General features: G+C 52.0%; 1 long non-coding RNA gene and 1 other non-coding gene across 3 annotated transcripts; both read left to right on the top strand.

Annotated features, from left to right (window-relative positions):
- The first annotated feature begins 11241 nt into the window (after positions 1-11241).
- Positions 11242-12858, top strand: LOC118692073 (uncharacterized). 2 transcript variants are annotated; one of them, XR_004981117.2, is made up of 3 exons: positions 11243-11485; positions 11781-11972; positions 12565-12858. It is a non-coding gene; the product is annotated as an uncharacterized LOC118692073 (long non-coding RNA). The 2 variants fall into 2 exon arrangements; XR_004981116.2 differs by having other exon boundaries at positions 11242-11485; positions 11781-12858.
- Positions 12220-12422, top strand: LOC118692332 (small nucleolar RNA SNORA74). Its single transcript, XR_004981134.1, has one exon. It is a non-coding gene; the product is annotated as a small nucleolar RNA SNORA74 (small nucleolar RNA).
- Positions 12859-13910: the final 1052 nt, after the last annotated feature.

The following is a 13910-nucleotide window of genomic DNA, read 5'->3' on the forward strand; positions in this document are numbered from 1 at the left end:
TCTCCCAACTGCAACTGAGTGATGGCATTGCAGAGATGATGGAAAATCAGCCACGAGCTGTGCAGCCCTCCCTGGAGAGGGCTGGGCTGTGGCTGAGGAACAGGCCATGGGATCCACTGCACAGCGGCCAAAACCAACGTGCCAGCCCCAAAATTAAACCTGCAATGCTTAATCATCTAGTGAAAGATGCTCAGTGACATCAGGGGAACCTGTCCCTGGGCCACTGTCCCCACGGCTCTGCTGACCCATGCTGTGTTTCACTGCTGGCACCCACAGAGATCCTGAAGGCAGGAGATTGACTGTAAGCAAATCTCAGCTCTCCTTGCCAGTAATTGAATATTTTCAATCTTTCCAGGTTGGTTGTAAACATCTCAAAAACATAATCTGGAATCAAATCCCTCAAAGCCTGTCAGGAGTGCACCAGAGCTTTATAGATGTTTATGATTTTTGTTGGGGTTTATGGTTTCTCAGGCAGCTACATGATTGCTGCCTGGGTGTAACTCCTGGCCTTTGGATGGGGGAAAGTACTGCTGTACTTCAGCCTCTTCCTCCTCCTTTTGGGCTCCACACACCAGCCCAAGGCTGGCAGCCAGGCAGGACTGGTCTCTCTGCTTGCAGCCCAGGAGCCAAAGGTCAGCTGGGGCACTGGGAAGAGGATTTTCTCCCTCCTTGTCTCTCCTTGCACACCAGCCATCAGGCACTTTGGGAAGCCTCACTGAGATGCTCAGACCATCCAGTGAGGAGCACTGCTGCTTCCCTGGGCAATCCCAACCAAATCCCACATCTGAAACTGCTCCCACATCAAAGAGATAAGAAAATACACTCTGCATGTATTACCTTCTGCATCTGGAGTTCCTCTCTTTGGTCTGATGGGGTGGAGGGCTTTTTCAAAAGGTATTAGAGAAGATGGTGTGAGAGAGTAATTTGGGACTGGGAGTAATTTTTCATCAGTATACTTAAAGACAATCACAGCACTAGGAGGGAGGCCTAATTGTGGAGTTGTGTAATTAGTTTTTATGTCGCTGCAATTATTCTGTTGGCTACATATAAAGAACATGGGAAAATGCAGCACTTAATTTTAAATCAAGACTTGATTCTCTTTTAGTAGGTAATTGATGTTGATCACATCACTTAGCAGCAACTATAAAATGTGCTATTTAGATTGTAAAAGGATGGAGAAAAGGACTGAGCAGATAGGTAATTGATGAATCGCGGGCAGCATTGGTGGGAGGCAGCAGGAATCCTTCAGCTGCCTCTGTCTGCAGCTGCTCCTGAGCTTCCTTAGTGCCCAGGGCTTTAACAGGCACTGAGCCCCTGTCCCAGTCCCACAGCATTGCTCTGTCCTGGACAGCAGTGGAACAGGGCAACTGCTTTTCGTGGAATTGATCCTTCCTGGTTAAACCATTCCTTTAAGCAATCCAGGTTTTCTTCCTGGAATTGATCCCTCCTGATTAAACCCCTTCCTTTAAGGAATCCAGATTTTCTTCATGGAATTGATCCTTCCTGGTTAAATCCCTTCCTTTAAGGAATCCAGATTTTCTTCATGGAGTTGATCCTTCCTGGTTAAACCCCTTCCTTTAAGGAATCCAGATTTTCTTCAGGAAAGGGTGTGTGGGTTTGCTCAGGCCATGTGCTCATCTGGAGCCACCAGGCTCCTCTCCTCTCAAGGCTGTTTGGCTTCTCCAGTAGCTCAGTTGTGGCAATGTGTCCCAAATTTGGTCACAACAGCTAAACACTCCCAGACACATAATTGGACATTTAAGTCCACAAGCAAAATTAAGTCACGAGGTGTCAATGCTGTGAAGCCTCACAGTGCTGCCCTTGACAGATAACTTAGTTTTTGGTGATATTTTCATACTAAAAGTACCTGCAAGTAGTTTTGGTTGGGGGAAGACCCAGAGACAAGCCATGGATGCTGTTTAACACAGCAAGGCAGAGACATCCAGAGGGTTCAGTTGCCCTTTTCCCTCTGGAAGGATGCCAGGATGAGCATGAGAGGTGTCTCTCCTGGGTACAAAGCAAACTCCACAGGCTGCAGGAGACTCTTGAGGTCACATTTCCAGATGGCAGGTCCAGGCTTTGCACTTGCACCAAAATAGATGGATTTGTGGCCAGACAAGCCACTGCATTGAGTCCTACCAGCATTTTTAAGTGAAACACTTTTCCCCTTCAGCCTTTCCTTCCCCTGAACCCTTTTTGTGTGCTGTAGCAAAATATGAGATGGAATTTGGGCTCCAGTGGGTGTAATTGCTGAACAGCCTGCCCTGGCCAGCCTCACCGCTGCCAGAGCTCTGCCCACAGCCACTTTCCTGCTGACACAATGAAATGCATTTTAACAGCCCAAGACATGAGTCATGACCCAGCCTGAGTTCAGAGCAGAGCAATTTTGGAGCACTTGTGACTCCAAAGAGGCTGGAGGGGAACCCTGGGCTTGAGATAGGATAGCATCACAGCTGCAGAGTTTCCCCAGTCACTTTTTAAAATGCTTTTTCTCACCCATTTTGTGTGCTGGGACATGAAGACAATTGCAGGACCTGTTCTGCCATGTCAGCATCAGCCTCTCTGAATTGCTGTGAGGATCAGATGGGTCCATCTTGCAGCCTCTTATCACCACCAGCACAAATCCTACTTCATTCACTGCCAAAAAAAGAGACTCATCCAAGGGCTTTTGCCATCAGTCCCTCGGGGGCTCTGGAGCCATAAGTGGGATGCGATGAGCCCAGGGGCCATCCCTGCTCTAGAAGGGCTCTGCCGGCAGGGGTGCAGCTCGAGGTTCACCGGTGAGCTGCTGCCCATGCAGCCCTGGCACAGCTCAGGGTCAGGCCTGCCGGGTGACAGCCCCTGACAGTCCCTCTGCCGTGTCCCCAGGACAGCTCTGTCCTGGCACAGCTCGGGGTCAGGCCTGCCGGGTGACAGCCCCTGACGGTCCCTCTGCCGTGTCCCCAGGACAGCTCTGTCCTGGCACTAAGGGCTCAGCACCCGCCGGGTGACAGCCCCTGACAGTCCCTCTGCTGTGACCCCAGGACAGCTCTGTCCTGGCACAGCTCGGGGTCAGGCCTGCCGGGTGACAGCCCCTGACGGTCCCTCTGCTGTGTCCCCAGGACAGCTCTGTCCCCGTGGGCGCTGCAGCTGCGGGGCGGAGGGCGGGCTGTGCCTGGGTGAGAGGGGCGATGCCGGGGGGATACCGTGTTTCACCCCCGGTTATAACGGCGCCGGTCGGCACCGCCAGGTTCTTCACCGATGCAGGGCCCCCCGGGCTGCCCTCGCTCGCTCCCACCTGGTACCGGCTTTGGATGAAATCAGTGAAGCCAACACAGTGATCAATTCCCAGTGCTCTCCTCTGGAGCCGGGCACAAATGAGGGGAAAGCAGGGAGGAGAATAAAGCCCGGAGTGAGGGCACAGGGACCTGCAGGTACAAGAGGAGTGTGAAGGGAAACTCAAGTTTTCAGTGCCATCAGCTGAGCTGTGACCAGGCAGGGACAGCGACCCTAGGGACACTTTTCTAGAAGCCATCATGCCAAATGACCTGGGCAGGGGCCTTTATGGGTGCTCAAGCAGGGATTTGAGTGAAAAATTGGCCAGCACAGAGGGCCATGCAGGCAGCAAGGGGACAGTTCAATCCCCTGCCTCCTCCCCATGGAACAGAGCCTGATCACAGACACACAGTCCTGGTTATCCCCCAGCAGAGTCAGACTCCCTTGGCCTGGGGGCAGTCAGTCCCTCCCAGGGCTGAAGGTTTCAGATCACTGGACAGCCGTGGGCAGCACCATCCCTGCCTCTATGGCTGCCTCCCCCAGGAGCCACATCCAGGCTGCCACCTCCTCATCACTGCATTTGAAGCACGTCCACATCACAGCACACACAGGCTCAGGAGCAAGGGCAGGGACAATTAATAAAACACCTCTCCTAAGGTGGAAACACAAGACCACCCATCTCAGCAGTGACACACCACTAAAGGAGAGGGGATGGTTATGAGCCATTATTCCCTGCACAAATGGGCTTTAAATCATCATCTGTCACCAGGACCCAGCACTGGATGTTCCAAAGGTGTCCAGCAAAGCCTTTGTGGCTCCTTTCCACCATGGCATGGGTGACCACAGTGCCCATCACCTGGAGATCCTTACGGAGCCTCCACACCCACACTCTGCTGCTGCTCTGGGAAGAAATCAGCCCTGTCAAACATCAGCAAGACCAAATGTGCTGCTTTGGGGTCTCAGGTCCATCTCCCTGGGGTGGGATCGATCACAGGAGGGCAGGGCTCCCCATCTGCCCCACTCCTCCTGGCCTGGCAGGGGAATTGGGTTGTTATGGAGCAGCAGTGCAGCAATTGAAAGCCTTTTTCCTTCTGGAAGCCCTTGAGGCTGCCAGTCTCAGCTGAGCCGCCACTTGCCAACAGTTTTTCATTTCTTCTCTGTTTGAATCTAAACTTTCCATTGGGTTCCTCATCCATCTGAGCTGCAATGATAAATATGGAAATAGAGAGGCATTTACAGCCCCTCTCTTGGGGTGGTTCTGTGTATAAACAAGCTGTGCTCACAACAACCTCCTCTCCACAGTGCTGGTTCAGGAGCAGCAGGGTCTGTCCAGGACTCAGTGGGCTGAAGGATTTGGCAGAAATCCCTGGGGTCACTGTGGGGAGAAAACTACAGCAAAAGGGATGGGGAAAGCAAGACCCACAGGGACTTCTGTAAAGGACTAGAAGGGAAAGAGCAACAGCTGAAGAGCTGGATGTGGAAGTATGAAGAAAGGCTTTAATTTGCACAGAATCTCTTAATCCATTAATCACAGGGACATTTGTGTATGAAAACCTCCCTCTCGTTTAATACTATCTCAGGTTTGTCCAAGAAGGTAATAACTGTTTGGCAGGGGAGTGGGAGGGGCAAGGTGGGATAGGCAAAGGCCATGGGCTTGTTTCCAGGGAGAGAAGATCAGCCATTAACAGCGTGGAGCCAGCACAGGGATGAGCAGCCATGAAAAGCACTGGACATGGCAGCCCAGGAGTCACAGTGGCACTGGGGACACCAGTCCCCTGAAGGAGGATGCCCCAGTGCCTCTTGGCTCTCTGGAGGTTGCCTGCAAAGGCTGGACGAACTTGCCTGGGTGCCTGGAAGAGAGGGTTTGGAGATTTAAGAGCAGACTGACATCTTCCCTTCCCCTCCACCACAGTCCCTTCATCTCCATTCACACTGCTCCAGTGTTCCTTTCCTTGCTCCACAGAGCTGGATTGTGAGGATCATCCTGGAGGCAGAGGGAAGCTCTGGCAGCATAGCATGGACTGATCCATCCCCTGATCTTCACCTGATGCTTCTCTCAGGTTTAACCTGTTCTGCTTTAATCCCGTGTTCTTTCCCAGCAAAGCCAGCCTTGCACCAGACCAGCCAAAGTCTCCTCGTGTCCCATGTGGTCCCACAGACCTCAGAATTCCCTGTCAGCCAGTGGGTGAACATAATATCTACAAACCCAGCTGCCTTCCTGGAGCTGTTACCTGTGTTCCTCAAGGGAGGAAAATAGGAAAAATTAGTATGCAGCTTCTTCCTTGAGAAATCAATGCGATCTCAACTCACGGTGAAGTTCCCTGACTGTTAGAGATGCTGCACTGGTAAAAACTAACCCTCAGAGGAGAAAGGGTAGAAAAAAAAGAAAGAAAAATAAATTCCAGTGACTAGACAAGTCTAAAATGTTGCAGAAGGCTAAACTACCAGGGCTAGGGCTTGTTTGGAAGTCCCAGAGTGGAGAGGGCTGTGCAGTCCAGCTGTTTATCACCCCTCCAAGAATCAGCTGTAATTGTTAATTCTAATTAGAGCTGTTGGGTAAAAATGTAATCAAGAGTTTCCATTAGGAAAAAAAAAAAACATTTCATCTAAATTAAAAATTTTGTTTTTTAAGAAAGGGGGTAAACGTTGAAAATTTTGTAACAACTCATTTCAGCATTTTCAAGATGAAAAGGGATGTATTTTTGCTGTGAAATGCATCATCAATTCAAATGTGTTTTATCTTACAGTCTGAAGAGCAAAAAATAGTTTTCAAATCAAAGCAAAAATGGTATTTTTAGGCATTTTCTTTAAAAAAGCCTATCTGGAGGTTTCTGTCCTAATTAAGAATGATTATTGGTTTTCTTTTTTTCTTAATGGAATAAGCTGTTCCTAGTTAGCTCTGCTCTAAAACACTGGGTTGATGTGCCCACCCATCTGTCCCCAGCACCTGACCCCAGGGCTGTGCTCACACCACCCCACTCTGTGTGTCAGCACTGCCTGAAATCCCTGGGATTTGAGTCAGGCTTTATAAAACTCACAGAACTAAAGCAAATTCCTTGCTGCCAGGAGACCTTGTGGGGCACTGGAAGGACACAGGTGTGTTTGGTGGGCCTTGTGCAGGTCTGAATTCCTAAGGCAGGCTGATTGTGGTGCCCACACTCGGGCAAGGCAGCTGCAACCCCCTCTTGTACGTTTGACCCTGTGGTTGATGCCATGGGATTGCCACAGATCCCAGCAGGGGTTTGCATCCTGGGGGATCCTCTCCACACGATTAGCAGATCACATTTATCACACTGAGACAGTGGCTTAGGATCTGGTAGATGAATAGCAGAGCTTGTGGTTTGTGATCTGTCCTCTGGTTAGGAGCACTGAAGGAGAGGACAGAAAAGAAAGGGGTTAAATAGGAGCTGGGAGCAGAAGGGGACACCAGGGAAGGAGACTGGGCCAGGGAGAAGCTCAGAAGGAGGAGAGGAGGGTGCAAGAGGAAGGGAGCAAAGCTCAAGGGCTCTGCCAGAGATGAAATGGAAAAAGAAATTGCTGTGCAGCCGTTTCAGCCCAGAACAGAGAGAGCTGCACGGGCTCCTCAAGCTGCCCGAGGGCATTTTGAACAACAAAAACAGCAAGCTCTGACAGGGCCAGGAGACCCAGGCAGGAGTGAAGGGGGGAATGGACAGAGGGGCTGCAGGGTCCCACAGGCAGGGCACGCTCCTGCCCAGCCACATCCAGAGTGGCACTGCCCTTGCTGCTGGTGCACCACCCCTCTGGCAGGCTGATTGGGGTTATGTAACCCTTCCCCACTGCTCTTTCCTCCAACCAAGTGAGGTCGCTGCTCCAGCTCCCTGTAAGGGAATGCCTGAGCAGCCTTTCCCCGAGCTGCCCCGAGGGGCACAGCCAGCCCCAGCCTCTGAGGCAGCTGAGCAGCAGATCCTGCCCCACTGCCTCCCCCGGGGAGCTGTGCTGGCAGAGCTGCCACCCTGGACATAGCACCAAGCCCCGGTGGGAGGCTGCAGGCCCTTGGCCAGGGAAGGAGATGGATGGATCATGGGTTCTTCCTGCAGGGAGCAACTGGTGGGTGAAGCCTGGAGCACCCACTCATAACGTGGGAGCAGACACAGGGGATAACACACTGCACCAGTGCTTTATGCACCTAACTCAAAATAAGCTTTCTTTTTAAAAAACATATCTAAGAAGAATGACCTTTCTCTTTTTTTTTTTTTTTGTTATTATTTCGAAGTTATAAATTTCGAAGTTATAAATTACTGAAAGACTTCTCACTACTCTCCCAAATAATTCTCAGGCAAAGAAAAGGCAGTTCTACCTTCAACACTGCTTTGTAACAAAATGAGTCAGATTCATTTTGCTCATGATTTGCCCTTGGCTCCTTTTGTCCATGTCTTAAACTACATCCTGGCTCGGTCTGATTAGCAGTGTCTCCTCGGAGGCAGAGGAGGCCCTGCAAGAGCCCGAGGTATTGCAGGTCAAGATTAAAGTGCTCTGCATGCCATTCACTGTCAAAACTATAACTGGCTTAACTCAGTGCAATTAGATGGCTCAGAGGTTATGGAGTAACGGCAGCAGTGTTTCAGTGCAGCTGATTAAAGCACAGCCCTGGCATTAAAGGATGTGATTAAATGGCAGTGTCAGGGCTGAGACCTGGCGGAAGAGCTCAGCAGGCAGGGTTAAATCCACAGCTTCTTCTGGGGTTGGACACCCCAGGGCCTGGAAAAGATCTCCAAGTATCAGCTGAGCCAGCTCAGCTTTTAGGTCTGGAATGCCATCTTGTGATGGCAGTGGGGAAGTGGAAATGGCCCCTCTGTGGAGTCAGAGGAGATGATGGAATTACAGAATGGGTTGGGTCGGAAGAGACCATAAAAATAATTTTATTCCTCCCCCTGCCATGGCAGGAACACCTCCCACTGTCCCAGGCTGCTCCAAGCCCTGTCCAACCTGGCCTTGGGCACTGCCAGGGATCCAGGGGCAGCCACAGCTTCCTGGGCAACCTGTGCCAGGGCCTGCCCACCTTCCCAGGAAACAATTCCTTCCTACTATCCCATCCAGCTCTGCCCTCTGGCAGTGGGAGCCATTCCCTGCGTCCTGTCCCTCCATCCCTTGTCCCCAGTCCCTCTCCAGCTCTCCTGGAGCCCCTTCAGGCCCTGGAAGGGGCTCTCCCTGGATCCTTCTTTTGTACAGGGAAGCACCCCCGGCTCTCCCAGCCTGGCTCCATGGCAGAGGAGCTCCAATCCTGGGAGCATCTCCATGGCCTCTCTGGACTTGCTCCAATAGCTCCAGCTCCTTCTGATGCTGGAGCAGCTCTGCAGGGGGATCTCACAAGGACAGAGTAGAGGGGGACCATCCTCCCCTCACCTGCTGCCCACTCACCTGTGGGTGCAGCCCAGCACAAGGGAGTTTCTGGGCTGCCACTGTTGGCTCATGTCCAGCTTTTCATCCATGATATCCTCCAAGTCCTTCTTTGCTGGTCAATGAGCTCTTCTCCCAGTCTGTGCTCATGTATGGGGTATCCCTGACCTGAGTGCAGCACCTCAAAGAGGAAAAGGCACCATCGAGGCCATGGCTGCCCTGCCACCTCTGCTGTGTGGGAGCCGAGCAAGGCCAGTGTCACTCATAGGGCAGTGCAAACACCAACACCCACGAGGTGTCATCATCACAGTCCCCATCCATGACAGACACCAGGGGCATAAAAGTTCTTCTCACCAGAGCCTGAACGTGCTTGGCTGTGAGGCTGGAGGTGACCACCATGGTAAATGATGATGTACATCCACAAATCTTTCCTTCCATAGGTTTACTGAATTTTCTTCCTCTTCCCATGGTACTACTCTGTCTTTTTCTCCAGTGACGGACAGTGTGGCCAAATGGTGTTGAGCCAAAATCTGATTGGTACAGAAGGATCACAGCACCAACCCTGCAGTGCCAGAGGTGAGCAGTGATATGGGGCAGGCAGCGCCCCCTGGGCACAGGAGTGTTCAGGGCTGAGGTGACAGTAAAGGATCCCTCTTGCTGCCAGAGAAGCTGCAGACATCAGCTACATGGGGGATGTCCCACCCCAGGCTTGGAGCACATGTCTTTTGAAGCACTACAGCTCCATGCCAGTGCAGATCTCTTGAGTGGATGTACTGTGCCAGCAGACAGTGCTCATGTCCTGGTTTAACCCATCCTGCTAATTTATGGGAGCAAAGTCACTCAGATGTGATTCCTCCTTTACGCTGTAACTGAACATTCACTCGACAGAGGTTACCCAGGCTTCTGGAGCCTGTTGAGTTGCTTTGAACACAAGCTGCAGGGCTGTGCTGGGATGCAGGGAGCTCAGGGGAGGCTGTGTCTAGACTAGAGGAACTCTCCTGAAGGCTTGCTGGGCTTTTGTTTTGTAGTAACTCATATCTCTAATCTGGCTTGGAACAAAGCATCTCAGTCCTTTCAGGCCCTGCCACAACACTTGCAGGAGAAAAGGAGGCTCTGTTTAGTGGTCAGCAAGCCAAGATGAACAACAGGGACTGGCTGCAACTAATGCAGAGAGCACATTCCTGTGACAGAAAAGGGCTTCACCCCCGTGGCAGAGCTGTGTTTCATCTGGTTTGATGCTTTTCACCCAAACTCCACAAATGATGTGCAGGCCATTGTTTGAGCCCCCCTCCAAGGCCAGCAAGCAGAGGAAAAGCTGTGCACACAGAGGGAATCTATACTGGGAAGTGAGAGACTGGTCCTGGCACTGAGAGTTGCTGAGTTCTGGTATTTGGCATTCAGGAAGCTTTTGAAGTATCTCCCCAATCGTGCTGAAAATGTCTTATTAAAAGAGACAAAGCACATTAATTTGGGCCCCATGCTGTGCTAATGAATTAAACAGTTCCAAACTGAAGCTGTGGCTAAGGGTCTTGGCAGAGTCATCATCCATCCCTGTGTGGGCACGTGCCCTTGGCTATGGGCAGCGAGACCCCAAGGAACAAGAGCATGAAGTGTTCTGTGTCTGCTCTTACCTGTCTCTCCCCCAGACAGGTTTTGCTGTGCTGCACTGGGCATAGCTGGGAAACCTGTTCCTCACCAGGTTCATCACTGACAGGGGAAGCACTGACCTCCTTCTGCTCAGCACCAGCGTCTCTTCCTGCACACAGCTGTGTCCTGGGCACAACGAGCCCAGAGCTTCCCAGGACAAGGCAGGATCAGGCTGAGCTGGGGAGGAGCACCCCACATCCAGGAAGAATAGCTGCCTGCCTTGGGCTGAAAATAGACCATGAAACATTTGAAGAAGACAGAGCTGGAGTGGATGATTGCCTGAGGCAAGGCACAGCTCCAGCTGAGTTCATTGCTGAGCTCTGAGAGCATAAGCACATGAGGAGCATGGGGGAGGGATGCCAGGCTTTCTGGAAAGGCCTTGAAGTGTCTCACTGGAGCACTAAGCCCAGAGAAAAACTTCCTTTGAATGAATCCCCAGCGAGGGAGGTCACAGTTACACTGCTGTGCCCTGACATGGATACACAGAGCACTAGGCTGATGTTAAGGCATCCTTCCCTGATGTGGAGGCCAGGGAAGGTGTGGAATTGTGCTTCTCCCAGCAAGGCACTTGGCAGCACCACAACATTTTCTCTGCTTATTTCAGGGCTGGATTTTTGTTGCTGGCAGCTGTTTCTGAGCTGACACTTCTACCTCTTGTACCCGAAGTGGGACACATCAGGGGCAAGCAGAGGCAGCTCACCAGCCCTCTGCTTCCCATGAGCTGGTGCTTGAGTTCAGTTCTCCCAGCTCCACACATCGTGTTTCTGCTCTGGCTCTGTCAGGGATGCTGGAAGTGTCCAAGGCCAGATCAGACGGGAATTGGAGCAACCTGGGATAGTGGAAGGTGTCCCTGCCCATGGCAGGGAGTGGGACGAGCCGATCTTTAAAAGCCCTCCCTGTGACTGATTATCGAGGGTTTTCCCCGCCCCGGGGGGAGAGGCCGGAGCGAGCGGGGCGGTGCCTGTGGAATCACCTCGGCAGCGCGGAAGAGCCTGCTCCCTTTGAGCCCCTGCCGCCATGAGGGCAAGGAGCGGCTCTGGCGGGTTGGGCTCCTTCAGCTCGCCGCCATGAGGGCAAGGAGCGGCTCTGGCGGGCTGGGCTCCCTCGCCATGAGGGCGAGGAGTGGCTCTGGCGGGTTGAGCTCCTTCAGCTCGCCGCCATGAGGGCCAGGAGCGGCTCTGGTGAACCGAGCTCCCTCGCCATGAGGGGCCGCCGCCGCCATGAGGTGAGGGGGGTACAGGGCACGGGGTGGCGGCGGCAGTGGGGCTGGACACCGGGGCTCCGGGGAAGGAATGCGCCATCTGAAGTACTTTCTCTTATTTAGCTGTTCAGCCGGCAAGCGCTGCAGCCCGCGGTGCCCAGGACTAGGGTGTTGCTCGGCTGTGCATTAATTCCTCAGCCTTTCGCTCGGGGTGCTGGCTTTTGTCCTCTGCCACAAGCTAGGCCGCTGCTGTTGAGCTTTGTGAATACAGATGGAACTAATGGATTATTTGCGATGTTTCTGCTGTCCTTCTCTGTAGGCCTTCAGCCGATGACCGATCGCGGTGACCCGCAGCTGGGCTGGCCTGGAGCCGCCCGAAGGTGCAGCCCTGAGGTGGCCCGACCCCGAGCTGTGCTGTGCTGGGACAGCCGGGGAGGCTCTCGGGAGAGCAGATGTGAAGGGATAACCTGCCCGTGAGACACAGCGAGAGCTCTGGAGCCACGTGGGTGAGGTGTGACCGTGAGCCAGCCAGGGGAAATGGGCAAAAGTGTTTTGCTGTCTTAGAATTAACTAAAAAGCCTCTGCTGGCTCCTATGCTAGCCTCAGGTCTTCAGGATGGAAATAACATGGTTTATCCAGCAATAAGTTTAGCTTATATATTCCTCTTGCTGGATGAAGCCTTAATGAGAGTAGGCATCAGAAAAATGCCTCCACGTTTTTTCTGCCCTGTAAACCCCCAGTTTTGGTTTTTTTTTTCTCCCAGCAGTAGTCAGCTGCCCAGGGCTGCTCAGTGCCTGTGCCAGTGTTATGCTGCTGGGAGAGAAAGGTGCTGCTGAGCTTTCCTGGCACCAGTGAGGCCGTCCTGGTGCTCAGTGGTGCCAGGTTTTGGCAGCACTCTGCATGCCCGAGAGTGGAGTAACTCCTGCCCGTGGAGTTAAAACCTAGACTGGATGCAGACAACACACAGAAAATAAAAAATTCTGTTGCAGATATTTTAATGTGCATCTTTCATATAAAAATGCATGTCAATTAATTAACTGGTTAGTGCTAAGGTTTGAATAGGAGTCCTCTTTTCAACTTTCTTTATTGGGTTTTTATTACAGGTAAGCTATTGGTATGGGGCTTGCTGGAGCAGCAGGGGTGGTCAGAAGTAAAGCTGTTGATGCTGCTTTGAAGATCCTTGTTTGAAAGGTGAAGAGGGAAACCTGGAGCCCACAGTTTAAACGGGGCAGATGGAGAATTTGTTTTCAGAATGTGGATGAAGGAATTGGAAACATCAGCGGTGGTTTGGGGCAAGGTATAACAAGAATTATGTGTACAATTTATCGTTAATCTCCTCTCATTGCTTGTTGGAAATACATTTTTACATGACCTCAATTAAACATATTTATATTTAAGCTTGCTCAGTTTGCTTTTCATTATCTTACAAGGCTGTTGGGTGCAGGAGGATTTCAGAATGGAGACTGGAGAGGCTGTAGTGAGGCACCAGCTCTCATCCCTAGGCCTGGGGGGAAGTGAAGCCCACAAAGGAAGGTTGGAAGAGGCTGATGAATATGTAAAATACATCAGAACTGGTGGGGAGGAGCAAGATGACCGAGGGCTTCAGACAAAAATGGTATTTAAATGGAAAAGTTGGAACAAAAGGAGTGTTGCTCTCCAGATGAGAGTTGGATCCCTTTGGATTCCTTGCAGTCTTCTAGGAAACCTGGGTTTGTGAAATAATCCTGACTCCTTAAATGTCCCTGACACTGTTAGTTCAGCCATGAGCCCTTCTGCCAGCTGAATATCCAGAGCTTTGAATGTACAGTTTTTGTACTGCACATGGGAATATTTGTTAAAATACTAACCATTGGGAAATAAAGGTTTTTCCTTGTTGAAGCCTGAGTTCTATTGTTTCTGTAGGAACAAATCCTACCTGCAAAACTAATCAGGGGTTTCCCCATGGATTTATGTTGTGCCCAGCAATTTTCCTCTTTCCCAGGGCTGGGCACCTGCTTGCCCTTAAGGTTGGGGGTCCTGCCTGCTGGCAGCCAAGGAACACTCATTGTGTCAGGGGGCTCTGCTGCTGGAGCAGGTATTCCCAAAAGTGGCAAAAAATGGGGAATATGAGCTCTTCCCAATATCCCATCCATCCCTGCCCTCTGGCACTGGGAGCCATTCCCTGTGTCCTGTCCCTCCATCCCTTGTCAATTGTCTCTCTCCAGGTTTCCTGGGGCTCCTTCAGGCCCTGCGAGGCCACCCTGAGGTGCCCCCAAAGCTTCTCCTGTGCAGGTGAACAATGGCAGCTGTGCCAGCCTTTCCTCCCAGCAGAGCTGCTCCATCCCTCTGCTCATCCTGGAGCCTCCTCTGGCCTGGCTCCAGCAGCTCCAGCTCCTGCCTGTGCTGGGCCAGGGCTGGGGCAGCTCTGCAGGTGGGAAATCACCTGAGCACAGGGACACATCACAGGGTG

Source organism: Molothrus ater, chromosome 15 (genome assembly GCF_012460135.2).
Source record: "Molothrus ater isolate BHLD 08-10-18 breed brown headed cowbird chromosome 15, BPBGC_Mater_1.1, whole genome shotgun sequence".
Taxonomy (NCBI): Eukaryota; Metazoa; Chordata; class Aves; order Passeriformes; family Icteridae; genus Molothrus; species Molothrus ater.